We start from the raw sequence: 6,438 nt of genomic DNA, 5'->3' as shown, positions 1-6,438 counted from the left end.
GGAAGGGAAAGCAGACCAACTCTCCCCCTCTCTGTCGAGTGCAGCTTGTGGCTGCTGGTTGCATCATTGGTTGGGACATGGCGATGCCGCTGATGCAGTGTCCCCCTTACCAGTACACTGGTGCTCATTTTGCCAACCTCGGAAAGATGATAGGCTGAGTCAACCTCCTGGTGTATTTCATTCAGCGGCCAACGGGGCTTGAACTCAGGACCCTAGGATCCCAAACCGCCACCCTAACCACTAAGCCAACACCAGGCTTAGCAGACTAACAGTGGAGCATTAATTACGATTCATACCGTCTCAACAAAACGATTCTGCATAGAATAACAGTAAAGATGGAAACAAAATAATGTGAAAAAACCTCCATGAAACCCAGCAGCCTGAAACTTTGCATGCATCTTCACAAAACTCCAAGGAAGTGCATGACTGAAAATTGTGTTTGGGTTAATTAAAACACCCTTTTGAAGATAATTATCGGCCTTATTTAACGAGATAATTTATCAGGCACATCCTCGGTCACTGCTCTCTCTCTGGGGCTTTAGACGTATCCAAGGAAACCTCGCTGGGGTCTGAAGCCGCCATGTTTTTTTTGGCCTGCTCAACCTTGCCTTGACTTTGAACACACCGCAACAATTTCTCAATGATAAAGTTTTTTTTTTTTTTCACTTTCCTCACTCATATTATCGAATGCGCGTTCATAATAGCTACGAATCGCTGGGTACATTGCAATGCTTATAAACACTCAGAGACGTCAGTGTTCGTGGCTTTGTTTCATTTCCGCACATTCAATCACCATGAGTATCTCTTAAGTGAAGGAGATTGACGAAATTGAAGCTCCATAATCAAACTTATAAGCAGTTCCGACTCCAAGAAAAGTGGTCATTTGTCCAATTTGGACATATTTAACATTTTGAGCATCGCCGGGACGTGTAAGTTTAATGTTTTACTAATCGCATGCCAAAATGCCAAACGAGCCGTTTATCAACTGTTTTGTTGAAATGCTGCTTGAGTGCTTACGGCACTTGGTGAGCGTTCTCCAAACTGCTTGGTTGCTCGTTTCGGTAAAAGTACCCATGCTCTCAATGAAACATCGATGAGACGTATTTTTCGGCCTGTGTTGGGTCCTGCACTGCTGTGCGGTGGGTGCCTTGGGAGGAGTCTCATCCACTGAAAATGTGCAATTATTTATTTACAGGATATCGCTTTGTTTTAACTTTTGTGCAATCTCCGAATGAAATCCATCCCTCACATCGACGATACACATATAGAAACAATAAGGTCCATCTGACCGGGTGTTTGCCATGATCTAGCTGTGAAGGCTGAGAGCATCGATTGACATTTTGTGTTCTGTGCCTTGATATATTTTTTCAGAAAATTTTGCTAATTTCCCACTTGAATTCCTCTTTCAAAGAACTCTGTTGAAAGGTAATCTTTGTGTTTGTTGTTTTCATGTACTTTATGCGTGTGTACAATTTTGCGTTTGTGTATGTACATAAACTATCAACATAACAGAACTTTGTGTGTGTGTGTGTGTGTGTGTGTGTGTGTGTGTGTGTGTGTGTGTGTATGGTTGTTATCTCCATATATGGAGATAACACAAGAGAATTATTCCAGAAAGTGGAATGGAGCCCTCCCAGGTGTGTGTGTGTGTGTGTGTGTGTGTGTGTGTGTGTGTGTGTGTGTGTGTGTGTGTTGTGTGTGTGTGTGTGCGTGTGTGTCGGTGTTGTTTATTGGTGCCTCCATATGTGAGTTCCAGAATGTGTGAGCAGGCTCAAAGTATCCACCTTCATTTTGGTAAGGGGGTCACAATCCACGGACCAAGCTGTGAAGTTTTCTGTTCTCAAAGTTTTGTACCGAGGGCTCTCTTCAGGATCATTACTGAGCCCCAGAGAGCTTCCAACTGTAGTTCGTCTGTAGTGATATTCCCAGTGATGGTTTTTAGCTCGTTAATATACCTGTGAGGTTCTTCGTCATCACTGGTACAACTTTGGAATTCTTCAGATTCCAGAATCTTTTCACTTCCTTCTTGAGGTCTTGGTATTTGCTCATTTTCTTGATGTCTGCATTGCTTCGTCCAAATCACTGGTATTAACACCTCAATTCTTCAATGAGGTGTTAATGCCAGTGATTTGGTAATGCCGCCTTCTCCTTTTTTGAACCCAATTATGATATCTGGTTGCAATGCTTTGCTTTCGATGTTGACGCTCTTTGGGATCATGAGGTCGTACGTTAGCGGTACTTGCATGTTTTTAGTGATTGCTTTTGGTTCATTTTCCCACAAATTTTCTGGAAATGGGATTTCAAAGTTTTTGCAGATGTGCCAGCGGATTACTTTACAAACTCTGTTGTGTCGTTGTGTGTACAGCTGTTCTGACATTTTAATTTTTTTTGTGTTCAGTCATTAAGCATCACATATTTTCTTTGCTAACCCCACCTCCACCCCTTACATTTCATTTTTTTTTTCTCCCCCCCCCCCGCCCTCCCACCCCTCTCTCTCTACCCCCTCCTTGCTAACCCCTCCTAATATAATGCAGCAATCTCCTCCCACATATCTCTCTCTCTCTGTGTCTCTCTCTCTCTGTGTCTCTCTCTCTCTGTGTCTCTCTCTCTCTGTGTCTCTCTCTCTCTGTGTCTCTCTCTCTCTGTGTTTCTCTCTCTCTGTGTCTCTCTCTCTGTGTGTCTCTCTCTCTGTGTGTCTGTCTCTCTCTGTGTGTCTCTGTCTCTGTGTTTCTCTCTCTCTCTCTCTCTCTCTCTCTCTCTCTCTCTCTCTCTCTCTCTCTCTCTCTCTCTCTCTCTCTCTCACATACCCCCTCCTTGCACCCCTCCCACCCGCAGTGTAAAGCAAAGTTTAGTGAGGTGTCGGTCTCCCCACCTCCCCCCCCCACTTCTCGCTTTCCCCTCCCCCTTCCTAGCTCCCCCTTTTTCATCCACTCTACCTCCCCTCCCCCCTCTCTCTTTATACCTCGAAACCTTTATATCTGACAGCAGAACCTCATACTATCTGTGCTATCATCATTCAAGCCCTGTTTCTTGGAAGTTGGAATTATTTCGTCATGCAAAAAAATAAAAATAAAAAGAGTTCTCTCACCATGCATTTGTTTTCTTTTCTCTAAGTTTAATTCAGTACAATGTCATTATGTCTCAAAGTTGATGCAAAACATTCAGCATGGTGTCTTCTGCTTCTGCCAACAGAGTCAAGTTAACCTTGTAAGCCCTGATTTATGTATCAACTGCTTTCCATTTATGTTTCTCACATCTTCAGGCAATTCAATGTGTGTATGATGGACCATCTGCAATAGCAGAACAAACTGGAACGGAACTCAGTCGAGTGCATCCCTCTGCCAGGCTGAACAGTTTACGTTTTGTCCCCCACTGATAGGCCAAATCAGCATCCAGACCTGAATCAAAATTGAATCAGCTTGTTCTCGTCACATACACAACTTATTTACCTGGTTAGATCATAATCCGTCAACAACGTTTTGAAATACCACGCGACGTATCGTTTCTGGTCCTATCTCTCAATGGTGAAGAATCACATTAAAAATTCTTGGATCCAGATCCGGATCCAGATCTACACGAAAATCTCATCAATTCATCTTTGTTAAACATCCAATGTGTCCACCAAATATATTCTGAATCCGTCGATAGCCATTTGGGAAATCCTGCTTCTTCTTCTTGCATATGGCAGCTTGGCTGCTCGATAGCTATGATTTTGTTGTGATGCAACAATGACGCTGATGCTGTGCCACTATACCAGTATACTGGTACTCATTTAGCTGACCTCAGGATGACCGGCTGAGTCAACCCCACCTGGTGTTAATTCAGCAGCCAGTGGGGCTCAAACTCAAGATCCTAAGATCCCAAGCCAGCCACCCAAACCACTCAGCCAACACCAGGTTAGACATCCTGCTGAAAGCCAGACAAACAAACAGACAGCGGTGAAAACCAAAACCCCACCCACTTTCGGTGACAGAGGTATTAAACTGTTGAAAATATGTGGCTCATTGCAATGCCATTTTCCATGTTTCCACATTTCAGAATGAACTGAAATAAATTGTTGAAAACCTCATGTTGAACTGACTGAAACACCTGATTAAGAGCATTGGAACATACAGTTGATGCACAAAAGATCCAGTGCAGCCTCGTTCAGCCTGCATGACATTAAACAATCCACGCATTAACCAAGTGTAGTCACACGACTGATGAACTGATTTTTCTCTTCCAATATAAATGGCATTTCATGTCATAGTTAAATGTTCCACATAGTTGGAAATTCCTGCCTGATGTACTCAGGTCAAGTATGGGAGCAGGTGCCAGAGCAGCAAGTCACTGCATCCACTTTCCGCCAGTACTCCAGGGGCCTCCGTCTGGCCATCCCCCAGGCAGATGCCTGGCCCATCCCCATCTCCTTGAGATGCCGATCAACCTGCTGCAAACACAAGGCACGTGGTCGGCCCATTGGCCTCCTCCACTCACGAGGCTCCCTCATTGAGAGAATCTGGTGAGCAGGATCAGCGTCAGGAAAAGGAGCCACATGTCCATACAGCCGCAGCTGATGCTCACAGAGAAACGTTTGGTGAAGTGTCTGTTACGATGCAGGTAACAAATCTTATCTGAGTCTCTCTCAGAAACTGCTTATTGGACACAAAGTCCAACCAGCGATAGCCAAGGATTTTCTGAAGAGACCTGGTACCAAAGGAATTCAGTCTCCATCTCAGATTCCTGGTCAGAGTCCAAGTCTCACATCCATAGAGCAAGACTGGAAGCACCAAGGACCTGAAGACTTGTACTTTCGTCCAACAACACAGGTACCGGCAGTGCCACACACCATGATCTAGTGAATTCATGACTCCCAGGCGAGACCCAAACGTCTGTTGACCTCTGGCTCACAGCCAGCAGAGACATGAATATCACTGCCAAGGTAAGTGAATCTCTCCTTGACCTCAACATCCTCGCCACAAACAGGTACAGACAAGACAGCAGCACCCTTGACATCATTAAAAGCCTGGATCTTCGTTTTAACCCAGGAAACTCATAACCCCAGTGGCACTGACTCCTCAATCAGCACCTCGAGAGCCCCCAAAAAGATATCTAGAGTTTCCGAAAAGATTTTTGCATCACCTGCAAAATCAAGCTCAGAAATCTAGACATTCCCAAATGATGCTCCGCAGCTTGATCTCTCCGACATCCTCCCTAGAATCCAGTCCATACAAGTGCTGAAAAGTGGAGGGGGGGGCAGGAAACACCCCTGACAAACTCCAGTTACAACGAGAAATAAGTCAGACATGGTACCACCACATCTCACAGCACGCTCTGGGCCAGAGTATAGTTCAGACATCAGATTGAACAGTTTTGGTGGCACCCCATGAAGACAAAGAATCCTCCAGTAGCTTCCTGATTCAATGAATCAAATGCTTTCCAGAGATCAACATCTGCTGCAAGCAGCTCCTGCCGAAACTCATCTGCATTCGGTGAGGACCCAAAGAGAAAGGACACGGTCAATCGTTGACCTCTGGTGTAAAGGATGACTACTCTGGACACTGGTGCTCAAGCAGATTTTGAGGAAGTGGAAACCCCGGTAGACCCTGTAGTTTTGGATCAACCTCCTGCAACCATAAATGGGCACATGGTCAATCTCCTTTGCCACACCGCCAGCGTTGGAATACCAAGTCCAGCGATGAGCCTCTGGGCACTGAAACCATGAACCAGCCACCCTACATCCATGGCTTCTTGCAAAGTCAAGGAACTTAGTGCTATTCTGGTTCACAGTTCCAGACCCATTGGCACCAACACACGTCTCATAACCATCCCCATCATTTCCAGTCAATGCAATGAAATCCCCCAAGACTATAAGTGTATCGCGCCTGGGGCACTGAGCAACCACAGACTCGAGTATGGCATAGAATGCATCTTTCACGGTGAGATCACTCGCCTCAATCGGAGCATATTCAGAGACCAGGGAAACGACTCCCAAGGAGTGACAAATTCCTAGTGTCATAATATGCTCTTCGATCAGTGTTATCTCAGTTATCATTGGAATCAGCTTATTGGATGCAGCGACAGCAACTCCTTGGGCATGGTAATCATCAGAGCGATCAGAACAATAGTAGGTGTAACCACCTGCCATGATCTCACCGCAATCCGGTATCTGAACCTCAGGCAGTGCAGCAATACCAATGTCCAACGTTTGATCTCAGATGATAAGAGAGACAGGTGATCATCCTCTCATCGGGATAGGACATTTCAGGCACCTACCTGAAGGGACCGCCATCTGGTGGAAGACACCTCTGCACCACCCCAACACAAACTACCACATTCTGACCTGGGATGGTTATCCCTTGGTTTCACTCCTATCATCAAAGAGCGGGGGTCTTCAAGGCTTTGCCTCAATATCGTCATCCGTTGGGCTGCCCTGTGAATGGCAGCTGCACAGGAGCT

Source organism: Eptatretus burgeri, chromosome 5, assembly GCF_056783735.1.
Source record: "Eptatretus burgeri isolate ZD-2024b chromosome 5, Ebu_testis_v1, whole genome shotgun sequence".
Lineage (NCBI taxonomy): Eukaryota > Metazoa > Chordata > Myxini > Myxiniformes > Myxinidae > Eptatretus > Eptatretus burgeri.
The sequence above is the reverse complement of the archived record's forward strand: the minus strand, read 5'-3'. Positions refer to the sequence as shown.